The following is a 23266-nucleotide window of genomic DNA, read 5'->3' as shown; positions in this document are numbered from 1 at the left end:
AATGAGAGAAAAAAAATCCAGAAAATCACATTGTAGGATTTTTAATGCATTTATTTGCAAATTATGGTGGAAAATAAGTATTTGGTCACCTACAAACAAGCAAGATTTCTGGCTCTCACAGACCTGCAACTTCTTCTTTAAGAGGCTCCTCTGTCCTCCACTCGTTACCTGTATTAATGGCACGTGTTTGAACTTGTTATCAGTATAAAAGGGGGCACCTCAGGGGTTTGTGGTATGTGAACAGCCTAATGACCGCCCTTAGCCGTGGTATATTGGTCATACACCACGCCCCTTCTGCTTAATTGCACTCTCCTTCTGAGATCGGGCTTCCCCGTGTTGCCCAGTCTGGAACGGCGCTTGCGTTTCCAGTGATATGCTCCAGTGATATGGTCTTTTGTGTTTGAGATCTGTTTCGGTTTTGTAAACTGAAGAGGTTAAGAGATCAGCTTTGGCAGAATGTAAAATGAATGGTGTTTAGAGTGGCTAGGTAGGGGGTGTGAATGGTGTTTGAGTGTCTTTGCGCCTGACCTGATATGTTGAAAGTGTTTGCGAGTAGTTGATGTTCGAGAGGGACTCAAACAACAGAGATGATGTTGTGCTGCTGCAAACCCGTTTATTATTATTGTTTATTATGAATTATTATATATCTTTACTTTTCTACGTTTTTATTGATATGCCTCGAGTGTCTAGTGAGACGGTTCGTTTTTTTACGATTTGGATTTGATTGCACATACTGTATCAAGTTCAGCCTGTTCTCAGCAATTCTCCTGAACCGGTTGTACCCAGGCTCATAAAATCACTTAGAGATATGAAGTTTCTCTTTTCTGTCTTTGGCAGCTGAAAGTGTGTAACCTCTAGCTCTAATCTCTGCTTAATGTTCTGCAAATCATCTCACTATGAATAGTATTCATTTCACTGTGTTCTAGTCCAAATCTACACTATGTCAAGATTTTACTCAGACTTTTTCTAATGCATTATTAATTACTGGTAGAATTTGCTTTGAGGGCTGAGCTTGTGTAAAAGAACGTTAGTGACTGAATTCATGTGTATGTGGTAACTGGTACCGTTAGGCCTTGTTACATTTGAAAGGTTGAGTAATGTACCCACGTTTTTACTTGTGTTCTACAATATATGTTCTGAAGATAAACATTTTTGCTGCATTTTTTAAAATATGCAATCATTGTACTTTTAGATATCTACAGTTACATTTATGAACCTCTTAAAAAGGACTTTGTTCCTTAATTTTCTTCCCTCTGTGCGGTTATATTTTATGACTTTGATCAGTGTGAACATTGAATGCTAAAATCTCATTGACCTTTTTACTTAAACAAATAAAACTGATATCAGTTCTTAAAGCCACCTATGCAACTTAAGTGTCGAAAGAGAATTGTTTTTGTATTTCAATCACTTGACTGCAAGATTGGCATCAGCAACAAACAACAACAATATTTTGGTTTCTTCTGACTCGGGCCTTTTTGTTTTTTATTTCAGGTGCTATTTATTTCACCTTTTACTCAGAACTGTGCACTTAGTGTCATGACTCCCGCCGAAGTTGCGACAGGAGACAAGGAGCACGCAGGACTTTGCCCTGGAGTTCCGGACCTTGGTCGCATGAGCGGGGTGGAACGACAGGGCTTTGATGGACCACAGCCTCAGGGAGGACGTCCGCAGGGAGCTAGCGTGTCGGGACTCTACCATCTCATTGGATGAACTGATCGACATGTCCATTCGTCTGGACAACCTGTTGGCTCCCCGCGGGCGTCCAGAACGGGCCCTGTTGATTCCACCCCCAGGCAGGCCCTCCTGCTCCCATCCTCATGGAGTTAGGAGGGGCTGCATCGAGGAGGAGTTTCCTCCTGCACCAGTTGTTGTCGGCGAGGACACACGGCCGACCGGTGATGGAGGAGCTCGTCTGGGAGTCGGGAGGGCAGGCGGAGCACTACTCGTTCACCCCAGGTGTGTCCTCACCAAACTCACCTAGAGCTTCCTGTCGGCCATATGTTTGTGCTAACCTCTTTCCCTGGGTTTTCTCCCTCTCTACAGCATAAGGCGCTAGTCGATTCAGGCGCAGCTGGGAACTTCATGGATCATGGGCTCGCATTAAGACTAGGGATTCCCCTGGTGTCGTTAGACCAACCTTTCCCCGTGCACTCCTTAGATAGCCGACCATTAAGGTCAGGGCTGGTCAGGGAGGCCACGGTGCCACTGGACCTGGTAACGCAGGGGGGTCATAAGGAGCAGATTAGTCTATTACTTATCGATTCACCTGCATTTACAGTGGTGCTGGGAATTCCTTGGCTAGCTCATCACAACCCAGTGATTTCATGGAGACGGGGGCTCTTCGAGGGTGGTCAGAGGAGTGTTCAGGCAGGTGTATAGGAGTTTCCGTAGTTACGACTACGGTGGAGAGTCCAGACCAGTTTTCCACTGTGCGCATTCCCTCTGAATATGCTGATTTGGCTATGGCGACCCAATTACCACCCCATCGTGGGACTGCGAGATAAACCTCCTGGAGAACGAGGCACTTCCTCGGAGTCACGTGTACCCATTGTCCCAGGAGGAGACAGTGGCTCTGGAGACATATGTCACTGAATCTCTGGGGCAGCCCTCCACGTCACCCGTCTCCTCGAGCTACTTTTTTGTGAAGAAGGAGGGAGGTCTGCGTCCGTGCATTTATTATAGAGGTCTAAATTCCATCACAGTGGGTTTGGTTACCCACTACCTCTCATCTCTACGGTGGTGGATTAATTTCACAGGGCACGTTTCTTCACAAAACTGGACCCGAGGAGTGCGTATAACCTGGTGCGTATCCGGGGAGGAGATGAGTGGAAAAACGCATTTAGTACTACACCTGGCCATTATGAGTACCTCGTCATTCCATATGGGTTGAAGAATGCTCCAGCCGTCTTCCAATCTTTCATAGACGAGATTCTCCGAGACCTGCACGGCAGGGAGTGGTAGTGTACATCGATGACATCCTGATCTATTCTGCCACAGGCGCCGCGCACGTGGCTCTGGTGCGTAAGGTACTTGGGCGACTGCTGGAGCATGACCTGTATGTCAAGGCTGAGAAATGTGTGTTCTCCAAACAAGCCGTTCCAGCCGTGTGTAATTGGCCGACTCCGACCACGATAAAAGAGGTGCAGCGGTTTTTAGGGTTTTTCAATTACTCCTGGAGGTTTATCCGGAGTTTTGGTCAGGTGGCTGCACCCATTACCTCACTGCTGAAGGGAGGACCGGCTCGCTTGCGCTGGTCAGCAGAGGCGGGCAGAGCTTTCAGTCATCTGAAGGAGCTGTTCACCAATGCGCCAGTGTTGGCGCAACCGGAACCCTCTTTAGCGTTCATAGTGGAGGTGGACGCATCCGAGGCTGGGGTAGGGGCCGTGCTGTCCCAGCCCTCGGGCGCGCCACCAAAGCAAAACTATGACGTGGGGGACAGGGAGTTGTTAGCTGTAGTCAAGGCTCTGAAGGTGTGGAGACATTGGCTTGAGGGGGCTAAGCACCCTTTTCTTATCTGGACTGACCATCGTAATCTCGAGTATATCCGGGCAGCGAGGAGACTGAATCCGCGTCAGGCTAGATGGTCCATGTTCTTTACCCGGTTCCGCTTCACCATCTTGTACCGGCCAGGCTCCCAAAACACTGAAGCCGATGCGCTGTCCCGCCTATATGATACCGAGGAGCGGTCCATCGAGCTGACCCCCATCCTTCCACCTTCATGTCCCATGGCACCGGTGGTATGGGAGGTGGACGCAGAGATAGAGAGGGCATCACGGTTGGAGCCTGCCCCCCCCCCTAGGTGTCCAGCAGGGGCTCAGTACGTCCTGCAGGGTGTCCGTGACAGGTTAATTCGTTGGGCTCATACTCTACCCTCCTCGGGTCATCCTGGCATCGAGAGGACAGTGCGGAGTCTTAGGGGGAGATACTGGTGGCCCACATTGGTGAAAGACGTGAGGTTTTATGTCTCCTCCAGCTCGGTGTGCGCTCAGAGCAAAGCTCCTCGACACCTGCCTAGAGGGAAGTTACAGCCCCTCCCCGTTCCACAACGGCCGTGGTGACACTTGTCGGTGGACTTCCTCACCGACCTTCCCCCGTCCCAGGGAAGTACCACGATCCTGGTTGTTGTGGATCGGTTTTCTAAGTCCTGCCGTCTCATCCCGTTTCCCGGTCTCCCTGCGGCCCTGCAGACTGCGGAGGCCCTGTTTACCCATGTCTTCCAGCACTACGGGGTGCCTGAGGACATCGTCTCTGATCGGGGTCCCCAGTTCACGTCCAGAGTTTGGAGGGTGTTTATGGAGAGGCTGGGGGTCTCGGTCAGCTTGACCTTGGGTTTCCACCCCGAGAGTAATGGGCAGGTGGAGCGAGTAAACCAGGATGTGGGCAGGTTTCTGCGGTCGTATTGCCGGGACCGGCCAGGTGAGTGGGCGAGGTATGTTCCTTGGGCAGAGCTCGCTCAGAACTCCCTTCGCCACTCTTCGACTAACATGTCTCCCCTCCAGTGTGTGTTGGGCTACCAGCCGGTCCTGGCCCCATGGCATCAGAGCCAGACCGAAGCTCCTGCGGTGGAGGAATGGGTGCAGCGCTCAAAGGACACCTGGAAAGCCGTCCAGGAATCGTTGAGACTGGCTGGGGAGCGGCAGAAGAAGAGCGCTGACCAGCACCGCAGTGAGGGCCCCGTGTTCGCACCGGGGGACCGGGTCTGGCTCTAGACCCGAAACCTGCCCCTCCGCCTGCCCTGCCGGAAGCTGGTGCCGCAGTGTGTGGGACCATTTAAAGTCCTGGGGAGGATAAACGAGGTGTGTTATAGGTTACAACTTCCTACTTATTATCGTATTAACCCCTCGTTTCATGTGTCTCAGGCCGCTGGTGGCTGGTCCCCTACAAGAAGGTGAGATGCCTGAGGTCCCTCTAGACATCGAGGGGTCCCCGGCGTACACAGTACGTACCATTCTGGACTCGAGATGCCGGGTGAGGGACCTACAGTACCTCGTGGACTGGGAGGGGTACGGTCCGGAGGAGAGGTGCTGGATACCGGTGGGGGACATTTTGGAGCGTTCACTCCTGAGAGACTTCCACCGCCTCCACCCGGATCGTCCGGCACCTCGCCCTCCGGGCCGCCCTCGAGGCTGGGGTACTGTCACGACTCCCGCCGAAGTTGGCTCCCCCGCCTGTTCGGGCGGTGCTCGGCAGTCGTCGTCACCGGCCTACTAGCCGCCACCGACCCCTTTTTTTGTTAGTTTTGTCTTATTAGTTGCACCTGTTCCGATTTGTGTTTTCTTCATTTGCTTCCCTATTTAAGTGTGTGAAACCCGCCCTTCATTGTGCGGGATTATTTTGTGTTCATGTTTGTGTCGTAGGTGTTGTTGTGCTCCGGACCGTGTTACCCTGTGTTTTGGGTTGGTCAGTGTTTTGGGCCCTGTGTTTTGGGTGGGTCAGTGTTTTGGGCCCTGTGTTTTGGTTGGGTCAGTGTTTTGGGCCCTGTGTTTTGGGTTGGTCAGTGTTTTGGGCCCTGTGTTTTGGGTTGGTCAGTGTTTTGGGCCCTGTGTTTTGGGTTGGTCAGTGTTTTGGGTTGGTCAGTGTTTTCCGCCCTGTGTTTTGGGTTGGTCAGTGTTTTGGGTTGGTCAGTGTTTTCCGCCCTGTGTTTTGGGTTGGTCAGTGTTTTGGGCCCTGTGTTTTGGGCTGGTCAGTGTTTTGGGCCCTGTGTTTTGGGTTGGTCAGTGTTTTGGGCCCTGTGTTTTTGGGTTGGTCAGTGTTTTGGGCCCTGTGTTTTGGGTGGGTCAGTGTTTTGGGCCCTGTGTTTTGGGTTGGTCAGTGTTTTGGGCCCTGTGTTTTGGGTGGGTCAGTGTTTTGGGCCCTGTGTTTTTGGGCATTACCATTTTTGTGCCGGAATAAAGTGCATTTTCCCCCTGGAACTCTCTGCACCTGATTCCTACCTACACACCTAGTCAGCCATGACACTTAGCCAGACATCTGCTGGTACAGCCAAGCTCACCTAGAACCCACTCAGGATATGCTCAGCAACTTTACTATATGTATGATGTACTCAAAATGTGGAATATAACATGTTATTGATGGAACATTGGAAAATTTTCTGTGGTGTCAGTATTTCATTGAAGTTCATTTTAAAGAAAATGTAGCGTTCATTTAGTTATTCCTCTGTAACTGGTTGTTTTCAAAATTCTGCAGTTCAGTCCATTATGCTACAGGGTCACAAATGTCTTAGTTCATCTGAAAACATGATCTTCCACTTATCTCATGAAGTGTTTTTTTATTTTTTATATTTAGTTCCTTTCACCTCTGAGGGGTTAGGTTCAATACAGAAGACACATTTCATTTGAATGCATTCAGTTGTACAACTGACTATGTGTAACGGCATTCCTCCTCCTCTTCTGAGGAGTAGCGAGAAGGATCGGAGGACCAATGTGCAGCGTGGTAAGTGTCCATAACGTTTATTTTAAGACATAAACTGAAGACTATGAAATACAAAACAATAAACGGGAACATGAACGAAAACCGAAACAGTACCGTGTGACAACAAACACTCACACGGAAACAAACACCCACACCTCAAAAATGAAACCCAGGCTACCTAAGTATGATTCTCAATCAGAGACAACTAACAACACCTGCCTCTGATTGAGAACCATACTAGGCTGAACTCAAAACCCCAACATAGAAAAACACACAGACTGCCCACCCCAACTCACGCCCTGACCATACTAAATAAAGACAAAACAAAGGAATTAAAGGTCAGAACGTGACACTATGTTTCCCCCCCCTGCTTCATTGTAAGAGTTCAAGCAGTTAATGCCTCTTGCTGTTGGATGTGTTTTGTTATTCTCGGATAATGCCATTTTCCCCTTGAGGCAGTGGAGTTGGGTCTTGACGTTGATACCTCTTTATTTAAAAAAGGTTATTTTAAGCTTTTCTTCTGTATCAAACTTTATTGGTCACATACACATTTAGCAAATGTTATTGCGGGTGTAGTGAAATGCTTGTGTGTGTATGTTGTTCCAGTGTTAGACCCCTGGATCTTTATGTTTTCTACTGGCTTTGGGCAGGCTTCTTCAGCCAAATAATAAATATCTAAAAGCCTACTGATATCATTATTTATTTATTTTCTTCACATTGGCACTTTTGTTTTGATTCCAGTATGTCATCTTGTTTTTTGAAGTAAATATATGGCATGTTACATTTCGATGAAGTAAGACAGTGTAGAGAATTAATTCAGGTCACACATTCTCACCAGATAGTTAACATTAACCCAGAAATAATCATTCTTAGTGTTTATTTCACTCCAGTAGTTGGCTTACATCTCAGCTGTGTCATTATGGTCACATGGTCAAATCATGACGACGGTGATCTTCAGGTTGGAGATCTAGAAAGATGCCAGAGTTTCCGTATAGTAGGTATGTTGGGGGGTTGTATAGTAGGTATGTTGGGGGTAGTATAGAAGGTATGTTGGGGGTTGTATAGTAGGTATGTTTGGGTAGTTATGTTGGGGGTTGTATAGTAGGTATGTTGGAGGGTTGTATAGTAGGTATGTTGGGGGTTGTATAGTAGGTATGTTGGGGGTTGTATAGTAGGTATGTTGGGGGGTTGTATAGTAGGTATGTTGGGGGGTAGTATAGAAGGTATGTTGGGGGTTGTATAGTAGGTATGTTGGGGGTTGTATAGTAGGTATGTTGGGGGTAGTATAGTAGGTATGTTGGGGGTAGTATAGTAGGTATGTTGGGGGTAGTATAGTAGGTATGTTGGGGGTTGTATAGTAGGTATGTTGGGGGTTGTATAGTAGGTATGTTGGGGGTTGTATAGTAGGTATGTTGGGGGGTTGTATAGTAGGTATGTTGGGGGTTGTATAGTAGGTATGTTGGGGGTTGTATAGTAGGTATGTTGGGGGTTGTATAGTAGGTATGTTGGGGGTTGTATAGTAGGTATGTTGGGGGTAGTATAGAAGGTATGTTGGGGGTTGTATAGTAGGTATGTTGGGGGTTGTATAGAAGGTATGTTGGGGGTTGTATAGTAGGTATGTTGGGGGTTGTATAGAAGGTATGTTGGGGGGTTGTATAGTAGGTATGTTGGGGGTTGTATAGAAGGTATGTTGGGGGTTGTATAGTAGGTATGTTGGGGGGTTGTATAGAAGGTATGTTGGGGGGTTGTATAGTAGGTATGTTGGGGGTTGTATAGTAGGTATGTTGGGGGTTGTATAGAAGGTATGTTGGGGGTTGTATAGTAGGTATGTTGGGGGTTGTATAGAAGGTATGTTGGGGGGTTGTATAGTAGGTATGTTGGGGGTTGTATAGTAGGTATGTTGGGGGTTGTATAGTAGGTATGTTGGGGGTAGTATAGAAGGTATGTTGGGGGTTGTATAGTAGGTATGTTGGGGGTTGTATAGTAGGTATGTTGGGGGTTGTATAGTAGGTATGTTGGGGGTTGTATAGTAGGTATGTTGGGGGTTGTATAGTAGGTATGTTGGGGGTTGTATAGTAGGTATGTTGGGGGTTGTATAGTAGGTATGTTGGAGGGTTGTATAGTAGGTATGTTGGAGGGTTGTATAGTAGGTATGTTGGAGGGTTGTATAGTAGGTATGTTGGAGGGTTGTATAGTAGGTATGTTGGGGGTTGTATAGTAGGTATGTTGGAGGGTTGTATAGTAGGTATGTTGGGGGGTTGTATAGTAGGTATGTTGGAGGGTTGTATAGTAGGTATGTTGGAGGGTTGTATAGTAGGTATGTTGGGGGTTGTATAGTAGGTATGTTGGGGGGTAGTATAGAAGGTATGTTGGGGGTTGTATAGTAGGTATGTTGGGGGTTGTATAGTAGGTATGTTGGGGGTTGTATAGTAGGTATGTTGGGGGTTGTATAGTAGGTATGTTGGGGGTAGTATAGAAGGTATGTTGGGGGTTGTATAGTAGGTATGTTGGGGGTTGTATAGTAGGTATGTTGGGGGTTGTATAGTAGGTATGTTGGGGGTAGTATAGAAGGTATGTTGGGGGTTGTATAGTAGGTATGTTTGGGTAGTTATGTTGGGGGGTTGTATAGTAGGTATGTTGGAGGGTTGTATAGTAGGTATGTTGGGGGGTTGTATAGTAGGTATGTTGGGGGGTTGTATAGTAGGTACAGTGCCTTGCGAAAGTATGATGCGAAAGTATGATGCTTCATGATGCTCTCTGCGCTTTTAACGGACCTCTGAGACTATCACAGTGCAGGTGCATTTATACGGAGACTTGATTACACACAGGTGGATTGTAATTTATCATCATTAGTCATTTAGGTCAACATTGGATAATTCAGAGATCCTCACTGAACTTCTGGAGAGAGTTTGCTGCACTGAAAGTAAAGGGGCTGAATAATTTTGCACGCCCAATTTTTCAGTTTTTGATTTGTTAAAAAAGTTTGAAATATCCAATAAATGTCGTTCCACTTCATGATTGTGTCCCACTTGTTGTTGATTCTTCACAAAAAAATACAGTTTTATATCTTTATGTTTGAAGCCTGAAATGTGGCAAAAGGTCGCAAAGTTCAAGGGGGCCGAATACTTTCGCAAGGCACTGTATGTTGGGGGGTAGTATAGAAGGTATGTTGGGGTTGTATAGTAGGTATGTTGGGGGTTGTATAGTAGGTATGTTGGGGGTTGTATAGTAGGTATTTTTGGGGTAGTATAGTAGGTATGTTGGGGGTTGTATAGTAGGTATGTTTGGGTAGTTATGTTGGGGGCAGTATAGTAGGTATGTTTGGGGTAGTATAGTAGGTATTTTTGGGGGTAGTATAGTAGGTATGTTTAGGGGTAGTATATTAGGTATGTTTGGGGGTAGTATAGTAGGTATGTTGGGGGGCAGTATAGTAGGTATTTTTGGGGGTAGTATAGTTGGTATTTTTGGGGAAGTATCGTAGCTTTGTAGGGGGTAGTATAGTAGGTATGTTGGTGTAGTATAGTAGAAAAGAAACATCCTCTCACTGTCAACTGTGTTTATTTTCAGCAAACTTAACATGTGTAAATGTTTGTATGAACATAACAAGATTCAACAACTGAACAAGTTCCACAGACGTGACTGACAAAAAATGAATAATGTGTCTCTGAACAAGGGGGGGTCAAAATAAAAAGGAACAGTCTGTGGCTGCATTAAGTACTGCAGTGCATCTCCTCCTCATGGACTGCACCAGATTTGCCAGTTCTTGCTGTGAGATGTTACCCTACTCTTCCACCAAGGCACCTGCAAGTTCCAGGATATTTCTAGGGGGAATTGTCCTAACCCTCATCCTCTTATCCAACAGGTCCCAGACGTGCTCAATGGGATTGAGATCCGGGCACTTCGCTGGTCATGGCAGAACACTGATATTCCTGTCTTGCAGGAAATCACGCACAGAACGAGCAGTATGGCTGGTGGCATTGTCATGCTGGAGGGTCATGTCAGGATGAGCCCGCAGGGCACAAACCCACCGTCGCTGGACCAGACAGGACTGGCAAAAAGTGCTCTTCAATGACGAGTCGCGGTTTTGTCTCACCAGGGGTGATGGTCGGATTCGCATTTATTGCCTGCCTTACAACATGCCTACAAACCCTCAGTCCAGCCTCTCTCAGCCTATTGCGGACAGTCTAAGCACTTGATGGAGGGATTGTGCGTTTCTGGTGTAACTCAGCCAGTTGTTGTTGCCATCCTGTACCTGTCCTGCAGGTGTGATGTTCGGATGTACCGATCCTGTGCAAGTGTTGTTACACGTGGTCTGCCACTGTGAGAACGATCAGCTGTCTGTCCTGTCTCCCTGTAGCGCTGTCTTGGGCGTCTCACAGTACGGACATTGCAATTTATTGCCCTGGCCACATCTGCAGTCCTCATGCCTCCTTGCAGCATGCCTAAGGCACATTCACGCAGATGAGCAGGGACCCTAGGCATCTTTCTTTTGGTGTTTTTCAGTCAGTAGATAGGCCCCTTTAGTGTCCTAAGTTTTCTTAACTGGGACTTTAATTGCCTATCGTCTGTAAGCTGTTAGTGTCTTAACGACCGTTCCACAGGTGCATGTTCATTGTTTATGGTTCATTGAACAAGCATGGGAAACGGTGTTTAAACCCTTTACAGTGAAGATCTGTAAAGTTATTTGGATTTTTAAGAAATATCTTTGAAAGACAGGGTCTTGAAAAAGGGCAGTTTTCTTTTTTTGCTGATTTTATTATATTTTCAATTCAAATTTTATTATATTTTCAATTCAAATGAATTAATCAATTTTAGTAGAAAACTTTTGACCTGAACTTCACTTTGATGATTTTGGCATCTGTGTGCAGAACTGTACAGTCATGTTGCCAGGGGAAGAAGGTAACTTGCCAGCCCTAGGGAGAAATTAGTGGTCCAAACGACAGCCCAACTTTCTCATTTGGAATTGGCACTAGGAGAGGGGTTTACATAGCAAGGACAAAGTAGTGTAGAATTTGGATAGTTTTAGGACTCCGAGATGAAATGCGTGGGGTAAAGACAAACGTTCTGTACTCAAGTTAGAAACGAGGGTAAGTTAAAACTAGTGAAGTTATATATTTTCACTAAGATCATCAGCTGCATGATTGTCACTAATAGTCACTAATTTAATTAATATGCATACTTTATTTTTTACTGAGGAAAAGGTAGATTTGACTGAATTAAAGTTGAAACCTGCTATTTATGACCCTAGGTTAACAAGCCCAAGCTAGGTTTACAAGCCCAAGCTAGGTTTACAAGCCCAAGCTAGGTTTACAAGCCCAAGCTAGGTAAACAAGCCCAAGCTAGGTTTACAAGCCCAGGCTAGGTTTACAAGCCCAAGCTAGGTTTACAAGCCCAGGCTAGGTTTACAAGCCCAAGCTAGGTTAACAAGCCCAAGCTAGGTTTACAAGCCCAAGATAGGTAAACAAGCCCAAGCTAGGTTAACAAGCCCAAGCTAGGTTAACAAGCCCAAGCTAGGTTAACAAGCCCAAGCTAGGTAAACAAGCCCAAGCTAGGTAAACAAGTCCAAGCTAGGTTAACAAGTCCAAGCTAGGTTAACAAGTCCAAGCTAGGTTAACAAGTCCAAGCTAGGTTAACAAGTCCAAGCTAGGTTAACAAGCCCAATCTAGGTTAACAAGCACAATGAAATACAGATCAAGTAAGATTATCGTGTCATGACATGACAGGCAAACATGATTTGAAACACAGACACACACACAGACACACACACCGCAGGCTGCCACTACAGGGAACACAATACTTGGTGTACAAATGTGGGTTTGCTATTTGGAGACAGTAGGCTACACACAAAGCTGTCTGGAAAGAACAGACAGGCCTGCTGAGGGTTTGCTGCTTACTAAGAGCAATAAACGTACATTGTGTGTGTGAAAGTCTGCCAGCATGCCTGTGTGACTGTTTGTGTGTGCATGCTTGTGTATGTGTGTCTTCCTGTATGTGTTTGCACAGACTCCCCCCACTGTCTGCCTGTACCATTGTATCTGAAAGTTATACCAAATAAATGCAGTGTTTTTTTCCCTCAAGTTATCCCTGATCAAGCTGTTTAGTGATGTGTATTTGTATAGAAATGTCTGACATAGACATAGACATTTCAAATGTCATATTATTGCTCTCTTTTTGTCTCTCTTATCCTCCCCCTCTTTTTCTTTCTCTCTCTCAATTTAAATTTAAGGGGCTTTATTGGCATGGGAAGCATTTGTTTACATTACCAAAGCAAGTGAAATAGATCAACAAAAATGAATAGTAAACATTCCACAAGTTCAAAAAGAAGACATTTCAAATGTCATTATGCATATACAGTATACAGTGTTGCTGTCTCTCTCTCGCTCTGTCTCTCTTTCTCTCTCTGCCCCCCCCTGTCACCATCGGGGATCACTAAGGCTGAGGATGACCACGTATGTACTGTATCTGTTACATTTCAGAGACAGTTTGAACCAATATATTGTAGGAAATAATGAGCCCTTTTGTTTGAGCTTGTATGGTTTATTAGGATCCCCATTAGCTACTGCACATGCAGCAGCTACTCTTCCTAGGATCCCCATTAGCTACTGCACATGCAGCAGCTACTCTTCCTAGGATCCCTATAAAAGTACAAATACATGACAAAGTACAGAACAGTTATAGACAAGAAAAACATAAGATATTACCTTAAATAAGGTTAGGTTGATGTTAGTGCAGGGCCCAGGGTGATTTAAGGTAGAAGTGAGAGAAAGAAGTGTGTGCCACACGCCGTCTCACCACAGCTGTCACCAGTTGTCCTGGTTTTGAGGCACAACAGTGAAAACAACAACTCTAAACAAGAAGAACCTCTTCAGTTGCTGACACCATTGTTTTATATATCTGTATTCTTCTTACTATGAATGTCACAATGTGTGAGATGAAGAGAAAAATACAATTTCAAACTAAATGTACTAGCCTTGTATTGAACCCTTCAGTGATATGAACTATGATGAGCACTATTTAGGGGCCATAGAAAGAGCATTTAGGCTCTGGACATGTCCATATGATCCAAACACACTATGTAGGTTTTGTTTTCTTCTAAAAGTCAGAAGTGACTGAGGTGACTCTTCTCCAAAAGCAGTAGAACTGGCCCATGTTACTATGTGTTCCAGTGACTAACATGTTAGTAATGTAAAAGCGTTTAAATTGGTGCATCTTAGTTTGGAAAATGGTGTGCAGAAAAGTTTGTTTTTTTGGCTCACATTTTTTTCTTCATGCTATCCCTAACCAAGCTGTTTAGTGATGTGTCAATGTACTGTTGGTTCTCTCTCTCACACACCATCGTGAATCACTGAGGTTGAGTATGTGCGTGTGCAGCTATCAGTAAAGAGGATGTGGTTGTACTGGCATGTGGTGCAGATGCAGCCTGTAGGTCTATGTTGAATCGCAGGTTTCAGAGGTATCCCTAAAATAATACTTCACTATTACTTTTACTTCTCTAAACCCAGTGACTTAAAATATATTATTTTATAAGGGAAACATTCTGGTTAACTTGTTTTTTGTAGAAGATAAACCATTGTCATTGTCTTCTGTTTTTGACTTCCTTCCTACTGTTGTCATTCTTTGACTATGTACTGTAACTGTCACATTTCAGACACTTTGAACCAGCATAGCTATATATTGTAGGAAAAAATTAGCCTATTGATTTGAGCTTGTATAGTCAATTGATTATGCTTGGGTACAGTGGTTAGGTTAATGTAGGGTGCAGGGCCCAGTGTGATTTGAGGTAGAAGCGAAAGAGAGAGAGAGAGAGTGTGAAGTGTGAGTGGTTTCTGTGCCACACGCCATCTCACGACAGCTGGCATCGGTTGTCCTCGTTATGAGACACAACAATGAAAACAAGTAGAACCTCTTCAGGTTATATCCTTCCTGTTTGGCCCTGTTCGGGGGGTGTCATCAGATGGGGCCACAGTGTCTCCTGACCCCACCTGTCTCAGCCTCCAGTATTTATGCTGCAGTAGTTTATGTGTCAGGGGGCTAGGGTCAGTTTGTTATATCTGGAGTACTTCTCCTGTCCTATCCGGTGTCCTGTGTGAATTTAAGTATGCTCTCTCTAATTCTCTCTTTCTTTCTCTCTCTCGGAGGACCTGAGCCCTAGGACCATGCCTCAGGACTACCGGGCATGATGACTCCTTGCTGTCCCCAGTCCACCTGGCCGTGCTGCTGCTCCAGTTTCAACTGTTCTGCCTGTGATTATTATTATTTGACCACGCTGGTCATTTATGAACATTTTGGCCATGTTCTGTTACAATCTCCACCCGGCACAGCCAGAAGAGGACTGGCCACCCTCATAGCCTGGTTCCTCTCTAGGTTTCTTCCTAGGTTTTGGCCTTTCTAGGGAGTTTTTCCTAGCCACCGTGCTTCTACACCTGCATTGCTTGCTCTTTGGGCTTTTAGGCTGGGTTTCTGTACAGCACTTTGAGATATCAGCTGATGTACGAAGGGCTATATAAATACATTTGATTTGATTTGACACCATTGTTTTATACATCTGTATTCTTCTTACTATGGATGTCACAATGTGTGATATGAAGAGAAGAATACCCGTTCAAACTAAATGTACTAGCCTCGTCTTGAACCCTTCAGTGATGAGCACTATTTAGGGGCCATAGAAAGAGCATTTAGGCTCTGGACATGTCCATACGATCCAAACACTCTCAAAGCGTTTAAATTGGTGCATCTTAGTTTGGAAAATGGTGTGCAGAAAGTTTTTTTTTTGTTGGGCGTAGACTTTTTTCTTCACGCTATCCCTAACCAAGCTGTTTAGTGATGTGTCAATGTACTGTTGGTTCTCTCTCTCACACACCATCGTGAATCACTGAGGTTGAGGATGTGCGTGTGCAGCTATCAGTAAAGAGGATGTGGTTGTACTGGCATGTGGTGCAGATGCAGCCTGTAGGTCTATGTTGAATCGCAGGTTTCAGAGGTATCCCTAAAATAATACTTCACTATTACTTTTACTTCTCTAAACCCAGTGACTTAAAATATATTATTTTATAAGGGAAACATTCTGGTTAACTTGTTTTTTGTAGAAGATAAACCATTGTCATTGTCTTCTGTTTTTGACTTCCTTCCTACTGTTGTCATTCTTTGACTATGTACTGTAACTGTCACATTTCAGACACTTTGAACCAGCATAGCTATATATTGTAGGAAAAAATTAGCCTATTGATTTGAGCTTGTATAGTCAATTGATTATGCTTGGGTACAGTGGTTAGGTTAATGTAGGGTGCAGGGCCCAGTGTGATTTGAGGTAGAAGCGAAAGAGAGAGAGAGAGAGTGTGAAGTGTGAGTGGTTTCTGTGCCACACGCCATCTCACGACAGCTGGCATCGGTTGTCCTCGTTATGAGACACAACAATGAAAACAAGTAGAACCTCTTCAGGTTATATCCTTCCTGTTTGGCCCTGTTCGGGGGGTGTCATCAGATGGGGCCACAGTGTCTCCTGACCCCACCTGTCTCAGCCTCCAGTATTTATGCTGCAGTAGTTTATGTGTCAGGGGGCTAGGGTCAGTTTGTTATATCTGGAGTACTTCTCCTGTCCTATCCGGTGTCCTGTGTGAATTTAAGTATGCTCTCTCTAATTCTCTCTTTCTTTCTCTCTCTCGGAGGACCTGAGCCCTAGGACCATGCCTCAGGACTACCGGGCATGATGACTCCTTGCTGTCCCCAGTCCACCTGGCCGTGCTGCTGCTCCAGTTTCAACTGTTCTGCCTGTGATTATTATTATTTGACCACGCTGGTCATTTATGAACATTTTGGCCATGTTCTGTTACAATCTCCACCCGGCACAGCCAGAAGAGGACTGGCCACCCCTCATAGCCTGGTTCCTCTCTAGGTTTCTTCCTAGGTTTTGGCCTTTCTAGGGAGTTTTTCCTAGCCACCGTGCTTCTACACCTGCATTGCTTGCTCTTTGGGCTTTTAGGCTGGGTTTCTGTACAGCACTTTGAGATATCAGCTGATGTACGAAGGGCTATATAAATACATTTGATTTGATTTGACACCATTGTTTTATACATCTGTATTCTTCTTACTATGGATGTCACAATGTGTGATATGAAGAGAAGAATACCCGTTCAAACTAAATGTACTAGCCTCGTCTTGAACCCTTCAGTGATGAGCACTATTTAGGGGCCATAGAAAGAGCATTTAGGCTCTGGACATGTCCATACGATCCAAACACTCTCAAAGCGTTTAAATTGGTGCATCTTAGTTTGGAAAATGGTGTGCAGAAAGTTTTTTTTTTGTTGGGCGTAGACTTTTTTCTTCACGCTATCCCTAACCAAGCTGTTTAGTGATGTGTCAATGTACTGTTGGTTCTCTCTCTCACACACCATCGTGAATCACTGAGGTTGAGGATGTGCGTGTGCAGCTATCAGTAAAGAGGATGTGGTTGTACTGGCATGTGGTGCAGATGCAGCCTGTAGGTCTATGTTGAATCGCAGGTTTCAGAGGTATCCCTAAAATAATACTTCACTCTATTATTTTTACTTCTCTAAACCCAGTGACTTAAAATATGTTATTTTATGAGGGAAACATTCTGGTTAATTTGTTTATTTGTAGGGGAGAGAGAGAGAGAGAGAGAGAAACTCTTTCTATGACTTAGACAAACCAGGTGAATCCAGGTGAAAGCTATGATCCCTAATTGATGTCACTTAAATCCACTTCAGTCAGTGTAGATAAAGGGGAGGAGACAGATTAAATAAGGTTTTTTAAGCCTTCAGACAATTGAGACATGGATTGTGTATGTGTGCCATTCAGAAGGTGAATGGGTAAGACAAAAGATTTCCTTTCCCCCTTCTGATGACCAGGTGGCGAATCGCATCTCTGCATGTCTGGCAGACATATCAGTGTGGATGACGGATCACCACCTCAAGCTGAACCTCGGCAAGACGGAGCTGCTCTTCCTCCCGGGGAAGGACTGCCCGTTCCATGATCTCGCCATCACGGTTGACAACTCCATTGTGTCCTCCCAGAGCGCTAAGAATCTTGGCGTGATCCTGGACAACACCCTGTCGTTCTCAACTAACATCAAGGCGGTGGCCCGTTCCTGTAGGTTCATGCTCTACAACATCCGCAGAGTACGACCCTGCCTCACACAGGAAGCGGCGCAGGTCCTAATCCAGGCACTTGTCATCTCCCGTCTGGATTACTGCAACTCGCTGTTGGCTGGGCTCCCTGCCTGTGCCATTAAACCCCTACAACTCATCCAGAACGCCGCAGCCCGTCTGGTGTTCAACCTTCCCAAGTTCTCTCACGTCACCCCGCTCCTCCGCTCTCTCCACTGGCTTCCAGTTGAAGCTCGCATCCGCTACAAGACCATGGTGCTTGCCTACGGAGCTGTGAGGGGAACGGCACCTCAGTACCTCCAGGCTCTGATCAGGCCCTACACCCAAACAAGGGCACTGCGTTCATCCACCTCTGGCCTGCTCGCCTCCCTACCACTGAGGAAGTACAGTTCCTGCTCAGCCCAGTCAAAACTGTTCGCTGCTCTGGCCCCCCAATGGTGGAACAAACTCCCTCACGACGCCAGGACAGCGGAGTCAATCACCACCTTCCGGAGACACCTGAAACCCCACCTCTTTAAGGAATACCTAGGATAGGATGAAGTAATCCCTCTCACCCCCCCCCCCCCTTAAAAGATTTAGATGCACTACTGTTCCACTGGATGTCATAAGGTGAATGCACCAATTTGTAAGTCGCTCTGGATAAGAGCGTCTGCTAAATGACTTAAATGTAATGTAAATGTAAGTGCCTTTGAACGGGGTATTGTAGTAGGTGCCAAGCGCACCGGTTTGAAGTGTGTCAAGAACTGCAAAGCTGCTGAGTTTTTCAAGCTCAACAGTTTCCCGTGTGTATCAAGAATGGTCCACCACCCAAAGGACATCCAGCCAACTTGACACAGGTGTGAGAAGCATTGGAGTCAACATGGGCCAGCATCCCTGTCGAACACTTTTGACACTTTGTAGATCCCATGAATTGAGATATACACCGTGTATATCTGACAGCTAAGAGTGCGGCCAAGCGCCCGCCTGTCGGAAAATGTTATCAAAGCCTTCACACAATGGAGGCTCTTACAATGTCCCCACAACGTGCATACAAAATTCTCACACTGTCTGGGACATGGACTCAATGGAAACGTAGGATGGTAGAGGTCCTTATCTCTCTCCCAGTTCTCCTAGCTTACAGCCCTCTGGTCTTTAAACAACACTCCTGGTCAAACTGACCATGTAAGGAAAAGGTCCTCTGTGGGCACCGTGGCAACAGATGTTGTGACATCATAAAGGGTTCCTGTTTGCTATGCCTGAGAGTGTGTTATTGGTCTTGGTAGAGATGTCACAAATACATTGGGTGTCTGTCTGCTAGAGGAGCGAACTGAAGTGTGTGTGTGTGTGTGCTCCTGGGTCGGCCATGTTTTGAGATGTTATGTTGTCACATGTTGACCTACTGTGGAGTCTTCCCGGCTTTTGTGTCGTTTGTGTTGACTACAACACACTTAGTGCCTTCTTTCATTGTCTGGTTGTTCATGTCTTATTCCACTTGTTTCATACCAACATCTTGCATGGTTGGTAATATTAGATTGCTATCAATATCTATGTGTATAGCAGATGCATATTTTATGATGTAGGTAAACCATGTTGTCATTCAGTCAATCACATGTGCATACTTACCAGTTATCATTCAATCAACTTCCATAAAAACATATTACTATTTTGCAGCATTTCTAAAGTCACATCGTCTGTTTGTTTCATGTTTTACTTCAGAGGGGGTTTATATCAGACTAACTGTAAATTACTGCAGTTCAGATCTTTAAGAAGGGAACAGTTGGTTTTCAGAAATAACATCTAAATTGAACAGTAAGGCCTTCAGCTTCTTGGGTCGTTGGGATCTTCAGAGGCCATTTTGAGAGGAAAGTCTTTAAGTTGAGCCAGCCCGCTGGGCGAAAATGGTTTGAATCAACATTGTTTCTATGTCATTTCAATCAAAAAAGTAAATGTGATGAACTGTGGAAAACTGATTCGATTTGAAAAAAGTAATCAACGTAAGGGAATTTTGTCTTTTTTTCCTACCCAACTTTGAACCTAAATCCAATGACACAGTGACATTTTTTGTTGTTGATTTCACGTTGAATTCACATTAGTTGACAACTCAACCAAATGTACAATAAATCCAAACTAGATGTTGAACTGACGTCTGTGCCCAGTGAGAGGGCACTGAAACCAAACACTCATACTGGCATTGACCAACTGCTTTCCCATAGCATGTGTTTCAGATTTAACATGGTTTTGTATGAGTTTGCTTCTCCTGTGAGTTGTATACCTTCATTCACAAGTATATAACACTTCAATGTAGTTCTAACCAGCACAAGGCACATATATTCCACATTACTCACTTCTAGTGTGGACATATGGAATCTTAAGAGTGTGTAAACATCTCTTTACTGTGAGAGGGAGTGTCAGTGGGTGTGAACTGGTAACATACCTTTGGGCTTTAGTTGGGGTAATGGTTGCTGAGTTTTGTTTAATGAACTGAACTAGTTATTGTGTGGAGAATTCTCCAAATGTCCCAGCTAATGTGTTAGGCTACTTCTATTCTGCAGGCCTTTAGACAGTCAAACACAGCCTAAACACTACACCAGTGTGGTAGGCTTGCCTAATTACAAACAATGACAAGACAGCCTGCAGGGAGGAGGGGAGGGCCATGGCAGTGGTGCATCGACAGGGCCGAAAGTGGAGAGGGTGAAAAGCCTTGGCGTGCACATCACTGACAAGCTGAAATGGTCCATCCACACAGACAGTGTGGTGAAGAAGGAGCAGCAGCATCTCTTTAACCTCAGGAGGCTGAAGAAATGTGTCTTGGCCCCTAAGACCCTCACAAATGTCTACAGATACCAAGAAGATTATCAAGGACCTCAGCCACCCGAGCGACGGCCTGTTCACCCCGCTACCATCTAGAAGACGGAGACAATGCTGAACTTTAGTCACTGTTACTAGCCGGCTACAACCTGGTACTCTACCCTGCACCTTAGAGACCAGCCTGGTCTAATAGACTAGACGTAACATAATACATGTAAATCCGGGACACTCAAATTAGTATGATATATTACGTTTGGTATGTTTACATAAGACAAATGGTTACTTAAGGCAAAAATGAAAGTAGGGTGGATGGTGTGCATAAAACGCGTACGTCTAGCAACTCAAAGGTTGCGAGTTTGAATCTCATCACGGACAACTTTAACATTTTAGCTAAATACCTACTTAATACTTTTTAGCTACTTTGCAAGTACTTAGCATGTTAGCTAACCCTTCCCCTAAACCTTTAACCTAACTCGTAAACTTAACCCTAACTCCTAGCCTGATCAAATACTTATGTCATGCAATAAAATGCAAATGAATTACTTAAAAATCATACAATGTGATTTTCTGGATTTTTGTTTTAGATTCCGTCTCTCACAGTTGAAGTGTACCTATGATAAAAATTACAGACCTCTACATGCTTTGTAAGTAGGAAACACTGCCGATTTACAGGTTATCAAATACTTGTTGTCCCCACTGTATATACTGTATTCTATCCTAGGCCCCACGCTCTTCATAATTTACATCAACAACATAGCTCAGGCAGTAGAAAACTCATCTATTTATATGCAGATGATACAATCTTATACTACGCTGGCCCTCCCCTAGATTTTGTGTTAAATGCTATACAACAAAGATTTCTTAGTGTCCAACAAGCTTTCTCTACCCTTAAACTTGTTCTGAACACCTCCAAAACAAAGGTCTTGTGGTTTGGTAAGAATGCCCCTCTTCCCACAGGTGTTATTACTACCTCTGAGGGTTTAGAGCTTGAGGTAGTCACCTCATACAAGTACTGGAGAGTATGGCTAGACGGTGCACTGTCCTTCTCTCAGCACATATCAAAGCTGCAGGCTAAAGTTAAAACTAGACTTGGTTTCCTCTATCGTAATCCCTCCTCTTTCACCCCAGGTGCCAAACTAACCCTGATTCAGATGACCATCCTACCCATGCTAGATTACAGAAACATCATTTATAGATTTACCACCACTGCTCCTTATAGGACACATCACTGCACTCTATACTCCTCTGTAAACTGGTCATCTCTGTATACCAGTCACAAGACCCACTGGTTGATGCATATTTATAAAACTCTCTTAGGCCTCACTCCCCCCTATCTGAGATATCTACTGCAGCCCTCATCTTCCACATACAACACCCGTTCTGCCAGTCACATTCTGTTAAAGGTCCCCAAAGCACACACATCCCTGGGTCGCTCGTCTTTTCAGGTCGCTGCAGCTAGCGACTGGAACGAGCTGCAAAAAACACTCAAGATGGACAGTTTTATCTGTCTCTTCATTCAAAGACTCAATCATGGACACTCTTACTGAAAGTTGTGGCTGCTTTGTGTGATGTATTGTTGTCTCTACCTTCTTGCCCTTTGTGCAGTTGTCTGTGCCCAATAATGTTTGTAAAAATGACGCTACACCGGCGATAACATTCGTAAAATATGTGTAAGCAACCAATACAATTGTATTTGATTTGACCAGGAGCTGGAGGTAGCACATGACATCATGAATACTTTTATTCTTTCAAAATAAGAATGTTTAGCTTGTAGTGATGTTTCAGCCTGCCGTATCCAGAGAGCAGCAAGTCACTCAAGTCAATATGTTACAGAACGAGACTTGCTTATTAATTTCTGACCTTACCTGACCATTTATCGATGGAAATGATTGGCTGCAGCCTCTCTCTGTGTGTATGTGTGCCTGCCTGCCTGCGTGGGTGTGCAAGAAGGTAAGTAGACAATGAATCCTACAGGACATGAACACAGCCTACTGTAGGCTACTGTATGCACTGCCTTACTATGTTACATTATGGTCGAACCCAAAAGGCCAATATGTCTATAGTCATTGATGTACAGTTTTCTACAACCTCCTCCTCAACGTCAGCAAAACAAAGGAGCTGGTCGTGGACTACAGGAAACGGACCTCATTCACATCAGCTGTAGTGGAACGGGTCGAGAGCTTCAACTTCCTTGGTGTCCACATCATTAAGGATCTATCATGGTCCAAACACCATAGCACAGTCGTGAAGAGGACACGACCATGCCCCTTCCCCGTCAGGAGGCATGGGCTCTCAGATCCTCAAAAAGTTATGCGGCTGCACCATTGAAAGCATCTTGACTGGCTGCATCACCGCTTGGTATGGTAACTAACTGCTTGTCATCCGACCACACGGCGCTACAGAGGGTAGTGTGAATGGCCCAGTACATCACTGGGGCCGAGATCCCTGCCATCCACAACCTCTATACTGTACGTGTCAGAGGAAGGCCCTAAAAATGATCAAAGACTTCAGTCACCCAAATCATAGACTGTTCTCTCTGCTACCGCACGGCAAGTGGTACTGATGCACCAAGTCTGGAACCAACAGAACCCTGAACAGCTTCTCCCCCCAAGCCATAATAAGACTGCTAAATAGTTAGTTCAGGTAGCTATTTGGTTAACTATTTAAGTATCTGCATTGACACCTTTTTTAGCCAAATGTTCATCATCAAATATGCTGCTACTACACTTTACTATCTGTCCCTTTATTCCTACTTATATGCACGTCTACCTCATTTACCTCGTACTCCTGCACATCGAATCGGTACTGATACCGATACAGTTATTATGTTTTACTTTTCTATTCTTTTCTTTCTCTCTGCATTATTGGGAACGGCCCGTAAGTAAGCGTTTCACTGTTAGTCCACACCTGTTGTTTACGAAGCATGTGACGAATTACCTTTCATT

The sequence above is a fragment of the Oncorhynchus nerka genome, linkage group LG20 (assembly GCF_034236695.1).
Source record: "Oncorhynchus nerka isolate Pitt River linkage group LG20, Oner_Uvic_2.0, whole genome shotgun sequence".
Taxonomy (NCBI): domain Eukaryota; kingdom Metazoa; phylum Chordata; class Actinopteri; order Salmoniformes; family Salmonidae; genus Oncorhynchus; species Oncorhynchus nerka.
This window is presented reverse-complemented; position numbering follows the sequence as displayed.